The sequence below is a fragment of the Canis lupus genome, chromosome 34, assembly GCF_011100685.1.
Source record: "Canis lupus familiaris isolate Mischka breed German Shepherd chromosome 34, alternate assembly UU_Cfam_GSD_1.0, whole genome shotgun sequence".
Taxonomy (NCBI): Eukaryota; Metazoa; Chordata; class Mammalia; order Carnivora; family Canidae; genus Canis; species Canis lupus.
In genome coordinates this window covers 30,781,055-30,799,388 of record NC_049255.1, presented here as the reverse complement: position 1 = coordinate 30,799,388, position 18,334 = coordinate 30,781,055, and the positions used below count along the sequence as shown (strand labels likewise).

The 18,334-nt window shown below is 32.8% G+C and overlaps 1 long non-coding RNA gene across 2 annotated transcripts in view; it reads right to left on the bottom strand.

Moving 5' to 3' along the window:
* Nucleotides 1–334: 334 nt before the first annotated feature.
* The window catches only part of LOC111093824, a 104,153-nt gene continuing 86,153 nt past the window's right edge, over nucleotides 335–18,334 (bottom strand). For both annotated transcript variants that reach the window (XR_005383937.1, XR_005383936.1), the window contains exons 2-3: nucleotides 4,275–4,340; nucleotides 335–1,193 (exon numbers count right to left, since the gene is read on the bottom strand). This is a non-coding gene — a long non-coding RNA (uncharacterized LOC111093824). The remainder of the gene's footprint in view (nucleotides 1,194–4,274; nucleotides 4,341–18,334) is intronic.

Here is an 18,334-nt window from a genome sequence, read left to right as displayed (position 1 = left end):
ATGAATAAATAAATAAAATCTTAAACAAAAAAAGAATCTGATCAAAAAGCAATAGCATTCTTTAAAAAAAGAAAAGAAAAGAAAAGAAAAATTACATTTATACTGTCCAGACTGGCAATTAACTGAATTCGCATAAAATTAATTTAAAACTTCCAGATTAAAATTTTTGTGGTGGACTAATATTTGTGGTAGAAAAACACACGTACTTTTTTCAAATATATTAGATTCTAAACTAATTACTCTTTATAAGAAATATGAAAATTCTTACATGATACAGGGAGGACTTAGTACAAACACTTTAGAAGGCACCTTACTTCTAATATTGTTGGTTCAAAAGTATTTGTTATATACAATGTATCCTTAAATATATTAAATTTAAGAAACATCTTTTGGAAGATAGTGAACACTTTATATATCTCAACATTTAAAAGTATTTATAAATGTATATGTAGATTTCCATTTTATTGATATCTTTAATAGCAATGTAATAGATACACATTTAGAGCACTAGTTGTGATCATGATAGCCAACAATTATTATTTGTGTACAAATTCAGAAGAAGATGCCTTTTGAACAAAGGCAAATTCCTGTTAGATACCTATGTGATTTCCTCACTGATAACCAGTTGTTGGCCACAGAGCATTAAGAGTTATACAGAGTATTATGAATCCTGACTATGTCATCTCAGTTTTTGCACAAAAGGTATAATTTGCTCTTGCCTAATACACCTAAAACAGTTCAACACTTCCGGTAGATTGACTAAACAAATAAGCAAACTTCTCTAAGGGTATATTTCCTCTTTTACGAGATATGCAAGCAGACAATGATAGAGGTAAATATAGTTGTTTCCAATTTTTATTATTTGTATTATTCCTATTTCTACTGGTTAGACAACTGAGACTATGGCTTCTAGATAATGTTTGATATTGTCAATTATTGTCAGATCTGCCATTTGACTGAACAATAATGAGAATGGCTTAATCAAAATTCCTCCCTTTAAGTGATGTCTTCTTGTTCTCAATTCCAAGTTCTTACTAAAGTGACAAAATTTTTTTTAAAAGATTAAATATTAAAGAAAATCAGAATGAGAGGCCACTTAAATCATTTTGAAGTGTTTGTAGAAGAGGTAGACGGTCTCTGTTTTGCTGTCTGTCCACTGCTCCCTTTTGGTATATTCAGTAAATTTCTCTCTCCTTTAAAAAAATAAAATAATAAAATAAAATGTTTAACAGCCACATGAATACAATACATTTTTAAAATAACAAAAATAGCATTAAATCTCTTCTGTGAAGAAGTTGAAAATAACTTATCCACATTCTTATAGAATATCTTAGCAGTGGAATTCTACTATTACTTGTCTAATATAAAACTATTTTAGGGACACCTGGGTGTCTTCAACTTAGCCAGTTGAGCACCTTCCTTCAGCTCAGGTCATGATCCCTGCATCATGGGATGGAGCCCTGGGTTGGGCTCCCCGCTCAGCTGGGAGTCTGCTTCTCCCTCTCCCTCCACCCCTCCACTCTTCCTCCTCCCCCTAGCTCATGCTTGCTCTCTCTCTCAAATAAATAAATTAATTAAAAAAAACACTTTAAACAAAGCCCATATTAAAATATTTATAAAGAAATTTTAATATATTATTTAAAAAATCTTAGCATGAAATAACAAAAATTAGGAAAAAATTATCTTGGATAAATCTCTGGGAAAACAAACATTGCTGCAAAAAAAAGAAAATGAAAATGAGAGCTATAATTTCTAGCAGTTTTAACTATAGCTTATATATATATTATATATATATGACTTTTTCGTTAAGTCACATTTTAAGATTAAAATAAGTTTATTTATATTTTTTACTTATAAAAGGGTATTAACACAGGAATGCAAAAAATATATAAAAGGTATATAATATGTGGCATTGGTGCAAAAATATAGATAATGAAACATTAATATAATTAAAACATAAATAGAATAATAAATGCCATGTGTCCAACAGATGCTACGAAACAATAACAACTGCTATTGAAATAAAAAAATTATTGATAAAAATCATTTAGTCTTTCTGTCGTATTTTACTATAAATCAGGGACTGTCAAACTACTACCCACAATCCAGATCTGGTCAACCAACTGTTTTGTATATAAGGTTTTATTGAAACAAAGCCATGTTCATTCCTTTACATATGTAAGACTTGAAACATTTACTCTCTAGCTCTTTACAGAAAAAATTTGCTGAGCCTCAATATAGATCATTGTTATAGATGTTATAGATAATCTATTGTCACTATCAAGGTGGTTTAAATGATATTTAACATACTTCTGGTTTCAAGTGCATATTTACAAAAAAAAATCATATTACTGTAAGAAGCTTTTTTTCAAAGCTTCAAATTCCTAACAATGAAGATAAAAGCTCTATTTCAAAATGTTCTCTGATATTTTAAACCTTCTAAAATAAAATACTCTTTTAAAAAAAATTTATTTATTTATTTGACAGAACGAGAGAGAGAGAGAGAGAGAGAGAGCATGAGCATGCACACAAGGAAGGGGAGCAGCAGGCAGAGGGAGAGGGAGAAGAAGGCTCCCTGTAGGGAGCCAGATGTGGGGCTCTATCCCAGGACCCTGAGATCATGACCTGAACCAAAGGCAGACACTTAACTGACTGAACCATCCAGTTGCTCCTAAAATAAAAAGCTTTTGAAGCACCACTTTAAGAGTATTTGGTTTAATTAATTTTATATATTGGAATTCAAACTTTACAGTCATTCTTTGTGAAATGAACATTGCACATTCATGGAACTATTAAAAACATAAAGCAGTTATCTTACATCATTGCTTAGTTTTATCCATCATTTATCCATCATTGCTTTATTTATCCATCATTTATTCATTTATCCATCATTGCTTTAGTTTTATTATTCTGCTTATTAGTAAGTAAATATTTTTGTATTTTAAATATTTACAAGAAAATGTTTCTCATATATGTGCAATTACTTTTATTTTTACATTGGTTTAAACAGACCTGGACTGATTTGCACTTTTTTTTTAAAGCAAACCAAAGAAATGTTATAATAAGTCTATGATTTTATAACTCCATTCTGATAAGCCTTAGATTTTTTGATTTTCTAGATAAGCAGTTCTAGCTCTTGGCAACCCATAAACTGTTTTCATTTCAAGAATGTCACTTTCCGTTCTGCTACAGAGATATCTTTGTAAAGAGTATAATTTCTGATGATGTGGGAATTAACACATGTGTGAGAATCACTCAAGTGGTTATTATTCAATTTAAATCTAACTTCTGCATAATTACATCATAATGTAGCTTCCATTCAGCTGCTTAATATTCTTGATATACTGTAATCTCAAGGTAATCACTAACCTAAGAGCAACCTCTGCTGGCAAACAGAGGCTGAGCTCCAAGCATTTATACTGTACTATGACAATGTCATTTGACTGTGTCCAATTACAAAGTATATTTGGGGGAAGGTTTTAACATTTTTAGTATATACAGCAGTGTGATAAACTACATATTTTTAATCTAAAATGAAGGTAACAGGGACACCTGGGTGGCTCAGCAGTTGAGTGTCTGCCTTTGGCTCAGGGTGTGGTCCCAGGGTCCCAGAATCGAGTTCCACATCAGGCTCTCTGCATGGATCCTGCTTCTCCCTCTGCCTATGTCTCTGCCTTTCTCTGTGTCTCTCATGAATAAATAAATAAATACAATCTTTAAAAAAATGAAGGTAACAATGGTATATTTGTTCTAAAACTAAACAAAAATCAGATCTAGTTTAGAGGCTTATTTCAATGCTCAGCTCTGTGGCTTGGGGTCATTTAGGAAGGACAGTCAAATGAGGAAAAGACCACAGATTTCACAGGATTATTATTTTTTTTCTTTAGATTTCACAGGATTCTTAAGAATACTGAATGAGAGGATGATGTATCAAAAAGTTTCCTGTAAAATATGAAGTTCTACATAAATAAGTTAATTCTAAATTTTAACGGTGGTTCCACTACAATGAACCTGATAGATATGATTACCTTAATGAATTTTCCTTTCTAGATAAATATAATCGTAAATGAGAGATCACATAGAAGGGATAGAATAAAACTTCTCTTTTAGAAGCATATAAAAGAAATGCCACCTAGATATAACTTTTAACATTATATCAATTAAGCAAAAAATCACCCTTCCTGGGTCTGTAACACTGAAGCTCACACAGAGTTTGACAATAAATTATGGCTTGCATAGTAATCAATAATTTTTCAGTAAGTATAAATAATTACCTTTTCCCTTGGGTTGGGTGCCATGGAGGATTTCATGTAAAGACATGCACAGGTAGTCTGACAAAACTAGAAATATAAAAGTAACACATTTAATTATATGGCTTATATCCATTAACCAATTGTACATTTTTTTTTATAGAATCATTCCTCTATATTACAAGAGGACATCCTGTTACAGCTTGAAAAATAAGTAAAATGTTAGGTCTTATTTTTCAAGCTGTAACAGTCTTTAATTTTTTTTATAATACAGATCCCTTTAACAACAGAACTCTACCATCTTTTACTTCTTCAAGAATTATTTCCTACATGAATCTGCCATTCTTATTTATCTATTCTAGTAATTGTTTGCACAGACCTTGTACAGAATCTTTCTTCTTAATAGTACTAATAATGAATGTCTAGTACAGTGGTTGTCAAAGTGTGGTCAAGGATCCTGAAGTCCCTAAGACACTTTCATGGGGTTCACATAGTCAAAACTATTTTGTAATACTAAAATGGTGTTTGCCGTCTTCACCCAAGGTGCAAAAGCAATGGTGGAGAAAACTGCTCGTGTCTCAGCAAAAATCAAGGCACTAGTACCAATCTATGCCATTATCACTATATCCTTTATCATCATACAGACAGTTAAAAAAGAAAAAAATATATACATCAGATTCACCTACAAATATCCATGAAGCTGTAAAATTATCAGTACTATTGAATCACAACTCTTAAATGTGCTTTTTTACACTTCCATGTGATAAAATGGAAAATATACCCTTAAGCATTTCTCTGGCATTTACTAAAAGTACAATGGTCATCTCCAGAAAAATCTGTTGTGAAACTGAGTTACAATATGAGAGTAAAACCATTTTTACTTGTAAGAACAATTGACAAATTACATTATTCAGATTTTTTTGGCAGAAATTCTCTCAAAAATGAACAATGTGAGTTTATACTTCAAGAAAAACAATTGACATTTTTAAATAACAAAATTCAAGATTTCCAACAAAAATAAGAGATATAAAAAACTTGCTTAAGATCCGTAAGCTTAAGATCTTCCCAATAGTTAAAGACTTCTCTAATGTGAAGTATGATTGGTGGTGACATTAATGAATGTGATTTTCTGATATTCTATAATGAAATATGTCAACGTTTGGAAGATCAGCATAATTCAGTTAACCAAGAGTTTTCAAATAACTAATGCATGATGCTATAAAATTATGCATCAGTAAAAGATCCATTCAAAGTACATCATAGATTAGGGCACCTGGGTGGCTCAGGTCTTTAAGCGTCTACCTTTGGCTCAGGTCACGATCTCAGGGTCCTGGGATTGCAGCCCACCTCGGGCTCCCTACCCAGCAGGAGTCTGTTCTCCCTCTCCCTCAACACTTCCCTCTCCCTCTGCCCCTTTTCCCCATCATGCTTTCTTTCTCTGTCTCTCTCTCTCTTAAATATTTATATAAATAAAATCTTTAAAAAAAAAGTATTATAGATCAATGGACTTCAATATATCAGAGTTTAAAATGTTCATTGCTATAGTTTCAGATTCCACATTACAATTAACCTTTAGGAAAAAATCTTTTATCTGATTTCAGTATAGTATTAAGGAAGAATATCCACAATTATATAAAAAGCTTTTGAAAATATTCCCCCATTTTTCAACTACATATTTGTATAAGACTAGATTTTCTCCATATACTCTTACAAAAACATCATCACAACAGATTGCATGCAGAAGAATATATGATAATCCAGTTCTATTTCATAGAGGCAAATGATAAAGATTTGAAAAAAAAGTAAGTGTAACAATACCACTCTTCTCACTAAAAATTTTTGGATGAAGAGTATAGTATTTTTTCCTACAAGATTTTTTGTAATTTTAGTTTGCAATGGGTTTATTATTATATTTTAATTAATTTATACAGAAATATTTAAAGCCTTATATGGTTAATATTGATAGCTATAAATATACATGAAAATTTTCCTAGCGTGCACAATAATTTTTAAGTTTGCAAAAGGTCCTAAAACCCCAAATTTGAGAACTATTAGCCACACACATGCTAGATACTAGTCTAAGTACTTCGTAGGTTGTTAATTTTCAAAACAGCTCTATGAGACTGTAATATTATTTTCATGATTTATAGATGAAACGGAGAGACAACAATCTGCCAGAGGTCATATAGATAAAATGGAATAAAGCTAGAATCCGTACATCAGGTCCTAAGTTGTTTACCATTATATTACCTCCATGATTTTTATAATGAAGTTTCCCAGAAAAAGTCTACTTCATTGTCTAAGTCTTCTATTGAACAGCACTATATTACAAATAGAATAAGCAATAAGAGAGAATGCCTAAATTTGACTCCCAACTCTACTAAAAAATCCCTTTAGGTCTCATAGCTTAAAAAATGAGCAAATTAATAATGGTCATGGAAATCATAACACGCAAATTAAATAACAAATGCAAAATTTTTGTATAATCATAAAGCATGCTAAGTCATCCCTGCCTTTGCTTTATGTCCCAACTGAATATCCTTCCTCACAATGCCTTAACTATCAAATACCTCTATGTCTGTGGCCTTCCTAAAAAATTATGGCACTTTTTAATGCGCTCATTGAATAACTCGCTCTTCCTTTTATGTGTGTCTCCTATCTCACTACCAAAATTATAGGCTCTACAGGGCAGGGAATCTCTAAGTGCATTCCCAGCTTCTTACCTAAGGCTCTATACCCAGTAAGCAACCAACAGTCATTTTCTTATGAAATCAATGATGATTATACCCGTCAAGTTTAAGATTAGTCTACTTCAAGCTTTATGGGTCTCACCTAGTTTTTATTTAGAGAAGAGAGTCTGTAATGATTTCTTACTGAGTTAAATAAAAGCCACACGTAGGAGAGATTTTATGAAGGTGTTCATCTACCAGATACATTAAGGGAGACAGGATGAAACCACAGCTAAAAGGAAAGAGTATTTATGAGTTATAATGAGGTATTATGAAGAACTATCTATATGCATGTTTTCCTGTTTTGACACTAGGTTCTTGTATTTAGAGGCTGTAAACATTTTGTGTACTGCTTTTGAGGTGTGCAGATCTAGATGATTTGATTTTTAATTAATGCTCCTAAAGGCATCACAAAAAAATTGTCCTGGCTCTCAGGACCCCATAGAACTGCTACCAGAGAATTGAACAGCACAGACTCAATGAACTGTTTTTTTGTTTTGTTTTCACAAACCATACAGGGCTCATATCAGTGTCTAGTAAGACACAGGTGCTCCCTCTTCTTCACTCAAGAGGCAATGTTTTCCATTCCAATAGCACTTGTCTCCTTTATGGTAGAATGTCCTGTGGTATCTGCCAACATCACCCACCCTTCCATTTCTGCTACAGTGCTAATACAGTTTATTTTTAAATATTGTCCAAATTAAGATAAACTCATATGGCCTTCATTCTCTTGGGTCCATGGCATTTTCCTTCTTTCCTCATAGCACAGCAGAGCCCGCATTTAACACCCATAATTAATCGATAGTCCCTGTGGACTCACTAGTAAGACTTGTTTATCCTTTGATCCTGTAAATACCTACTATTTGGGTCTATTTTCAAGAACATCACATACTTGTTACACTGTAAAATGTTTGTGTATTTTTTAAATGAATTTAGATAATTCTTTTTATTGATTTGCTTCCTAATATTCACAAATGACTTTCCAAAAAGTTAAAAACATACCAAATAACTTAAAATAATCACCTCTTTTCAAAAATCCCACAGTCCTTCATAAGTCTTAACTACTTCTAAATAGCATCAGGCCTCTTTCTTAGGAACACTTAATTGTTCATCTTCAGTCCACTGATGCATCAGGGTGTCATTTTTGATAAAATATCGGCTCACTTACTATATCAAAATAAAATTATTGTGCAGTAATTTAATGACATAGTTCTTCCCTTTTATGAGCTCTGAAAATATCTCATTAACAGTTTCACAAATTACCACAATAACTTATGCTGACATGCTCATTTATTCTCATTTATGAATAAATCTGGTTGACAAGTCTAATGAAATATTGCAGGGAATTCCCAGCCTTTAATATGGATCAGACATCATTTTAGAATCTCAAAATGAGGATTATTTGAGCACAAACACTTCACTATAAAAGTGGAATATGAGGTTCCATCAAATTTTACACTAAACATGTACTTGTTAACTGACACTTGTTCATAGTACAATGTGGAGATGTTCCTACTCCTACTCATCAAGAACCACAGTGATCTCCACCATCTGCCTAAAGCTTCATGAAAAAGAATCCTATAATTTTCCATTTTTTTGTCTGTAGAATATTATTTTGTGATTTTTTTGTTTCTTTTTTTTTTATTTATTCATGAGAGACACAGGGAGAGGGGGCAGGGGCATAGACAGAGGGAGAAGGAGACTCCATGCAGGGAGCCTGATGCAGGACTTGATTCCAGGACCCTGGCAGATGCTCAACCACTGAGTCACCCAGGTGCCCCTTTTCTGCTTTTAATTATGATAGGCCACTCGCAATGATTATTTATTACAAAAGAAAGAAAATGTACAATATTATACTGGTGTTGATCCAAACCCATTTTATAGAAAAGTAGTAGAAATCATTTGACATTGCTATAAAGAAACTAATAAGCAAAAACTTATATTTCAATCTTTGAGGTTTTTAAAAATCATTTGAATTGTCTACGCATAGGTGAACTTTAAAAATATAGCTTAGGATATATATTTTTGTTTAAATATCCATGTAGAAGATATTAAGTAAATATTAGACTGAAAAAAGGTAAAGTTCCTATTCTTTAAGAGATTATAGTCAAATTCATTTTGAATATATCCATAGAAAGAATTATATTCACAAATCACCCAATTTGTTTCCATATCTTTAATGCATCTCTTCCTTTGACATTAAGTCTTTTTTATTTTCTTCTTTACAAAATATTTTAGAACACAGAAGAGAAGTATACAAATTAACCTAGGTAAGTAATAATATATTTATAATTAGCCTCAGACTTATTTTGTACATTGTCTCTGATGTTAGTACTATATTACACTACATGTAACAATACTTTGCTGATTATTGAGTTGAAATATTTAAGGGTTATGGATCTAAATCTATTACTCCATTTCATTTTCATCCTATGGCATTCATGACACAGTTGAAAATGTTAAATTAATATCAATTCAAATTACTATTCATTTAAAAATTACTGAAGAACTTCTATTAAAAACTGTATGGTTTCGACTACAACTCCTATGTTATTTCTGACAATGCCCCTCCACCTTTACTGTGTTTTGGTCACAAGGATCCTCTTTTAGTTCTTCAAACCACCAAGTTCATTCCTGCTCTTTGGTCCTCAGCACATGTTCTTCCTTTATTTAAAATTCTCTTCTGGGACAACTGGATGGCTCAGCAGTTGAGCATCTGCTCTCGGCTCAGGGAGTGATCCCGTGCTCCTGGGATCAAGTCCTGCATCAGGCTCCCTGTGAGGAGCCTGCTTCTCCCTCTATGTCTCTGCCTCTCTCTGTGTCTCTCATGAATAACTAAAATCTTAAAAAACAAAAAACAAACAAAAAAAAAACCTCTCTTCTCCCAGCTCTTCACAGAGCTCATACATTCTCATCATTTAGGTTCTAACTTAGGGATTGCATCCTCAGATACACTTTTGCTGAACAGTTTCCTTAATTGAGGGCCAAATTTGAATGTCTTTTTATTATATTATTCTGTTTCATTTTCTATCACAGCTTGAAATAAACTCATTTGTCCACTTGCTATCTTCTCCTCTCAAAGAATTAAAGCAACATGAAAACACAGCCCTTATTTGTTTTCTTTATCAGCATTACATCACATGATAGTGCCTGACTTCCAGTACATCACAATAAAATATTTATTGAATGAGTGAATGGATGAATGAATCACCTGTATTACAAATATTATATAGTCTTGGCATCTAAAAGCACATTTTTTAGAGCAAAGGGCAGATTATTAAACAAAAAATGTTAATAAGTGTTAAGTATTATAATGAATATATATTTAAATTTTAATTCCAGCATAGTTAGCATACACTGCTGTATTAGTTTCAAGTGTAAAATATAGTGATTCAAGAATTCTATTCATTACTCAATGCTCATCATGGTAAGAATACTCCACTCTCACTCCGTTCAAACATTTTTTTTTTTAAACTGCCATAGGACCATAAAGAAGTTCTGCTGATAGAAGTTAAAGAAGCTTTAAAAATGTGTTAAATGTATGAGCTGCATCTTAATAGAAGAATGATTATATAATTTTCATCCATATCAGGATACATTTAAGAGCAAAAGGGAAATAGCAGGCATAAACTAGAAAATAGCAGTTTGGGGGTGTATGGGGAAGAGGGCAGAAAACTGAAAATGAGAATATTTTGACATAGGATACAAATGAGTGTAGATTTTATTCTATAGGCAGTAGGTTCTGTTAAAGGCATAAAAATGACAAGATGACATTTGTGTTTTAAGATGGAATTCAAAAACATTCACTGCCTCTGTAAAACCTCCCTAAATTCCCATAAGCCCAACTGAAAATGAAAAGAATCTAGTTAAGAAGTAGGGAAAGAGTTGAGGAATGAGCTGATAAAGATGTGCTAGTGAAGTTGGCCTTCTGAACAGTACCTGGCTGCTTAGGTCCTCTGGTCTTCATCTATATCTAAGAGTCTCTGAACTGCAGAAAGAAAAGCCTTGGAGTCAGGATCCCTGGGTGGCTCAGTGGTTTAGCACTCACTTTTGGCCCAGGGTGTGATCCTGGAGACCTGGGATCGAGTCCCATATCAGGCCCCCTGCATGGAGCCTGCTTCTCCCTCTGCCTGGGTCTTTGCTTCTCTCTCTGTGTCTGACATGAATAAGTAAATAAAATCTTAAAAAAAAAAAAAAAAAAAAGTCTTGGAGTCAAATAAATGGGATAACACTAAACACAACTTTTTAAAAAGAAAAGGCAAAAAGAAATCCTGTTTCAATAGACAATAAGAGAGAGGATCCATAAAAAGCCAGAGTGTGCTTATTGTTCTAGACCTTCTGACAATAGCTACACTGATTACATGCACTTCCACAGTAAGTATTTAACATATTTTTATAGAACAATGAATATGTAATTTCATTGATCAATTCCAATATGGAACAAGACAACACCCACAAAAAAGCAAAAACAAAAGTTTAAGTCCTCTGCTTTTTTAGTTAAATTGATGAAACAAGTGTAAATCTGACTTAGAGCTTTGTCAATTTCATGTTCTATTTTTACATATCTTTGACTTAAAATTCCACTGAAATTGGTGAGTAAAAGCTATTATCAAGGTAGATTTCCCTGCTAAGATTTAGGATAATGTATCTAGAAAAGGCTTTAAAAGAAAAATATAAAGAGCATGTTGGATAGTGCAGCACTGTTAAGACGGGAAAGCAGGACTCTATATCACTGTATTTCATATACTTAAGGAATTGTTAGTCTCTTTACAGTTTGGATATAAAGTGTTTCTTTCTTTTTTTTAAATGCAGAGCTGTCCTGTTCTGCTCAAACAACTTTTTGCAATAATGGCTTTGCCAGTAGAAGTGAAGAATAATTCATCTAATTGAAACTTAGAATGCTATACATAGGCAGAAAGTAATTACCTATGATACAGACTACCTAGGTACCTGGAAATAACATCCATATCTTTATGAAAAGTGCTATGAAATTATTCAAGACCATGAGCATCAGGGCACCCATTTATATATCTTATCTGAACCTTTCAGAGTTCTACGGGATGCATAAATAGGAGTAGAATAAATATGAACAGCAAGGTAATCCTCCTATTATATTCAGCGCTGGTGAGATCCTACTGTGTCTAGTTTCACACTCCAGAACTTAAGAAGGAGGAAGATAGTTCAGGATAGAGGAAGAGAAAGAATTGAAGGGTTAGAGTAGCAAACAGGGTTAAAAAGCTTTATATTATTTAGGCTAAAGAAGAGCTGGTTAGAAGACCATTATTAATAGTCTTCAATGAAGGGTTATTCCATAGATTATGGTGAACAGCTATTTTCATTTTTGTTGAAAATGTAACATAGGAAAATGAATTTTAATAGCAAAACAAGGAAAGAAAGAAAGGAGCTTTTGATCATTGAAAAAGCTCTTCAACACTAAATGGGTCCCCAATGGATTTCAGAACATTGCAATTGTGGAAATCTTCTAAAAATAGAATTTCAAATATATGAGGCTTGGAGGTCAAGGGAAGGACAAGATGACCTTTTAAGATGATTTCCAGGACTGCAATTCAAAGACTGTATTACAAAAGAGAACAAGACACCCATTATTCACTAAGATGGATTGTATAGATAGGGGAATCAAAAATGAGTACAAATGCAGACAAATGTGATGTCTCTTCTTGAAGTTATTTACATAATTGTGTTGTACAAAGGTTTTCTTCATGTGAGGGTGAGGGAAGCACTCCATTTTTTCCTCCTTATTTGACTTACACATGCACATGCACAAAACATGTAGACATATGCACAGGCTTTGAGAAAAGAGAAAACATACTCATTTCCAGCAATAAGAATTTTTTCCTCTCCAGACAAGTTCCTTCCTAATCCCTATGAGATGTAATTTCTCATGATATTATAGCAGAAATAAACAAGGGAAAACCTTACAGAGTTGCCAACTTACCCCCTCTGGCAATGCGGGAAATTTTTGGACTAGAACTACAGAAGGAGGCTTCTGAACTGTACTGTGTATGGAAATCACCCACAAGCTTTGTTAAAAATACAGATCCAGAGACACATGGGTGGTGCAGTGGTTGCAGGTCTGCCTTTGGCTCAGGTCCTGATCCCAGAGTCCTGGGATTGAGTCCCGCATCAGGCTCCCCGCAGGGAGTCCGCTTCTCCCTCTGCTTTATGTCTCTGTCTCTCTCTGTGTCTCTCCTGAATAAATAAAATCTTTAAAAAAAATGCAGATCTATGTGTCAAGCCCTCAGAGATTCTGATTCAGTTGTTCTGAAGTGGACCTATGAATCTGCATATTCAGTAGCAGCTCAGGTAATTATGATGCAGGTTGTCTGAGGACTACAATGAGGGAAAGAAACAGTGGTCTAGAAACTTTGGTTCTGGCTCATGTATACATTAATTTAATATTTTTGTTCTAATAACTACAGACAGTCCCTGATGAATTGTATTTTGATTTACAATTTTTCCATTTTTATTATGGTATAAAACTGATGATGCACATTCCAGTAGAAACCATACTTTGGATTTGGAATTTTGATCTTTCCCAGGGCTAGCGACATGCAGTAAGACTCTCACTCATGCTGGACAGCAGGAGTGGACAAGCTCCCAGTTCATCCACTTTAGCCACACGATCATGAGAGTAAACTGCTCTGTATTCAATAAATTAGCGTGGTGTTCAATAAATCACGTGAGATATTCAACACTTTATTATAAAATGGGCTTTATGTTAGATAACTTTTCTGACTGTAGGCTAACGTAACTGTTCTGAGTATATTTACGGTAGGCTAGGTTAAAGTATGACGTTCAGCGAATTGGGTGTATTAAATGTATTTTTGACTTAGGGTGTTTTCAACTTATGATGGGGTTTATCCGGATATAACCCCATCGTAATTTGAACGAGATCTGCATATATAGTCATATCTCCTCTGCTTTGGCATTTAAGTTATAAAATCACCACAAAAAAAAAAAGTCCTGTGAAATCAAAATCATTCTTGAAGTTCCCGTAAATCACCCAGAAGTTGTAGCATGACATTGTACAACACAAAAACTTGCACAGTAATGTAAACAACCCTATGGCTTAAAAAGTACTTAGCTGTATCCAAGTCATGTTTAACTAAAGGCAATTCTGTTTGGCAAAGCATTACTATTCACAACAGAACTCCATTAAGATTTAATAATTAATTTCTAACTGTGAATGTGCAATTGGTGGCTGAGTCTAAAATGAATATGCTTGTCAACAGGGCTTAATATCAATCCTATGCAACTGTATATGTTAATAGCTCCATATGTGATGGTGAGGAGTAAATGAGATAATAAATGTGAAGTACATAATATAAGGTCTGGTGCATCGAAGATGTTTAGTAAGTGTTTTTCTAAATTTGAAATTACATTTTGCCTAATTATTATTACAAACCGGTTTTTTTTTTTTCTTCCTTTGAAAAGCTGTGGAGAAGAACTTGGCAAGTAGATCCCTGGTTCTCCAACTCTGGGTTCCCTGACATAATCTCCCTTAGTCCATTATCTTTTTAATGCAGTAGGGGACTGGTCTCACGACATTTTATGCTTTTACCACAGAGTTAGATTATAAAAGCAACTGATAAATGTTTGATGTGACTTGTCTGTAATGCTATTTGGTCATTTTCAGTCTGAGTTTTCTCAATTAGAGGGTCTGGATTATATGAACTCAAAATTTTGTTCCCAGGTTTAAATTCTCATGATTCTATACAGTTTTTATATTTTTGTTGTTTTGTAGTCTGCCTGGTTGCAAATACCAGGTGACCAATTCTAGTACCCTCTTTGGCAACTAATCTCCTCATTCTGAATGAGACATCAAAAAGCAATACAGAAAAGTAGTTAAAGTCATGGTTATGAAAATCACTCATACCTGGATTTGAAACTGATTCACAGTTTAGTAACTGTGTGACCTAGGGGCACTTATCAAGCCTTCCCTAAGTTATCTTTTTGTCAATTTAAATGGGTAAAATATTACATATCCTCATTGGCATTAAAAAAAAATACTGTATGTAAAGAAGTTACCATGATGCCTAGCATAAAGTAATCACTCACTAAATGACAGATGTTAGTTTAGTTCTCATTCTGAAAGAGTCATTATCACTGGACCTGAACTTGTTTTCTCTATAATTTTTGTTTATGTAGGAATCAAAAACATATCATGAAAAATAACTGAAAAATTGGAATGTCAGCAATTCATTAATTAGGTTTCTGTTTATACTGGTTAACTACAAAGCTCATCTAATTAACAAAGACCTCCCAATTATTAAGATAAATTTGCTTGAATATTATAAATATTTGCACACATCATGTTTTTCCTATAGAAATCAGATTTTAAAGAATTATTCATCTTCTGTTAATAAGTGATTATCTCTCTTAAAGAAATTTCATATTATAGATAAATCTGCTAATAGCCTAACCTTAGTCTCATTCCTAAAAAAGTTTAGATTTTGTTATTTACATTAAGAATAACATAGTCCTAATGGCATAAATGATGGAACTCAAGCAGAGAAACAATACAAGCCAGTGGCATTTGAGCTTTTTTCTCAGGTCCATTGAGTACTGACTTTATTTTAAAATTTCAAAGTTTATTATAAAAAAAATAAGATGTTTCTGCAAGTGTGTTGGACAAAATATTTTTAAAAGTTAGTTTAGGGATCCCTGGGTGGCGCAGCGGTTTAGCTCCTGCCTTTGGCCCAGGGCGCGATCCTGGAGACCCAGGATCGAATCCCACGTCGGGCTCCCGGTGCATGGAGCCTGCTTCTCCCTCTGCCTGTGTCTCTGCCTCTCTCTCTCTCTGTGACTATCATAAGTAAATAAATTAAAAAAAAAAAAAAAAAAAGAATTAAAAAAAAAAAGTTTAAATCTCAAAGATTGCTTTTACGGCAAAAAAAAAATTAAAAAAACTTCAGAATTATAGTGAAAAAATTATATAACTTATAATGCTAGTTAGGCATGAGCAATAATAAACAAAATATATTATCCATTCTCATTAGGAAAAGGGGTTTACCATTTTCACATATTCTGGTTACTATATAGTATTCATATATGTATCTGTGGCTTTACCTATTTTTATAGGGTTAGTTTACATCAATATCCAAGAAGACTAATTTGAGTATAACTTAATCACTGAAGATTTAGAAAGTAAGACATTCTAGTGTTCTGGGTTATCATTTAAAAATTAGTTATTAGTATAAATGGAAATTTCTGTTTAATAGACTCCTAGGGAGCACTGTTTCTAAGTCTATTTTCTCATTTTTACTCAATTTCTTCCCATCAATAGTCTAAACTCAACAGCTTCCACTGTCTCTGGAAACCTAGTCCCTAGTTCTTCCCATTCCCTCTACAACATTTGCATTAGGCTTTCTTCAACATCTCCTTCCATTCCTACTATAAGTACGTTGAGGAGTCCTTCAATTGTAAACAAGTCAAAGGAAAGAGGGAGGAAAAAGCTTTTAATTTCTTTCTCTCTGCTAGAAAGCTCTTTGGTTTTCTAGCAGTGACAAAACTCTTTAAGATATAATATATGCACATTATTTCTTCATGCTATCAATGTATGAAATCTGGTTGCCTTTCCAGAATCATTTTTCTCAAGTTTCTATTCTTATCAATGGTTTAATAATTTTCCAGAAGCGTTGCTATTGTTTTCAATTCAATAATCTGCAATAGCATTCTATCGCCCACCATATCAAGTGCAAATTTTTCTGACTAGCTTTCAAAACTTGCCATGATCTGACTTAACCGATCCAATCCAAGGCTGGATAAGTAATTAGTCTCTAATATACACACACAGCTACAATCAAGCCAGTATTTTCATTATCCTCTCTGCATATAGCGTTTATTTCTTACACTGCTGCCTTCCTAATGTTCTTTCTTTCTGGAATACTCCTTACCAGTTCATTACTAGATATCCTTCTTGGCTATCATCTCCTTCAAGGACATCTCATTTACTCAAGTTCTCACATTTTATTCTCTTGAATATATTCAGCATTTACTTGTTTTCTGCTTGTAATTTACAGCAATGAATTCCTAAATAAATATATATATATAAAATATATATATTTATATAAATATAAATATATGCATATTACCCATAAAATATATGGTGAAAATGGTGTTTTTTACCCTTACTTTCCATTCTTTTATCTACAAGAACCCTAGGCTCCATGTGGTGAGAGAGACAACTTTAATCTCATTGATTATATACACTAGGGGTATCATTCATACAGACAAAGATGTGAAAGTCACTCCCCAGATTTTTGAGAAGAAAAGTCTACATTGTCATAGAAATCATTGAAGATTTCCTTAAAAACATGACTCTTACTTAAAAAAATATTTTACTCTATTTGGGTCAACGTCCAATTATAAATGAAATATTGCTCTATAATTATAAATATTCAAATATATGTGTGTGTTTCTGCTCCAGTTTCCACAGATTCACTATGCACAAAAAAAACCCTAAATTAAAGACCCTTTGACAATAAATCTTAATAATTTATAAATTTTGAGCATAGATCAGCAACTAACTGCAACCCACTGGCCCCCAACATAGAACTATTAATACTAAGATTACACTAAAATTCTTTCTCTGCAGAATGTAGTCATTTCTAATAGAAAGGAGCATGGATATCCTTTACTTACCCTTCCCTCACCACCCCTTCTCAGTTTCAGAAATATTGCTATGAGCATCTATCCACAATCTGTAATTTATAAGAAATTTTTTTAAATGTCCTAAAGTCTGGGGAACCTTGCACTACAAGAGAGTATAGTGGTCTAAGAGAATTGATAGTTTCCTAGGTGAGTAATTTCCTGCCAAGAAGTATCTCAAGTACAGAGGGAAGTAAATTCCATTTCTTATAATAATAAATTACCCACAAAATTTTAAAATATTCATCTCTTTAACAAAATATATAATGTTTTTTCTTTTTTTTTTTTTCCAACTATTTGGAAATATAAACTACAAATATCTGTGTTCTTAGGTTCACTTTCTTAAAACAGATTCTGGCATCCATTTTATATTTTCTGGTAAAGTATTTAGATTTGAATTAACATTCCCAGCTTTAATGATATGAATACATTATATTGATAGTGCTATTACAATACAGACATGAAAATGATATTCTCTTTATAACTATTCATAAAGATAATGCATATCAGTTTCTAATATTTAAGGAAGTATCATTTGATATATACATTTGAAATCAAAGAAATTTATCCTGCATAAGGATTACATCAATCCTGTGTAACGATTACTTTTATTATGTTTTTGTTCTATGATATGACTTTTGTCTAAAACATTATTTTGATGGGCTACAATACTTTCATAACATA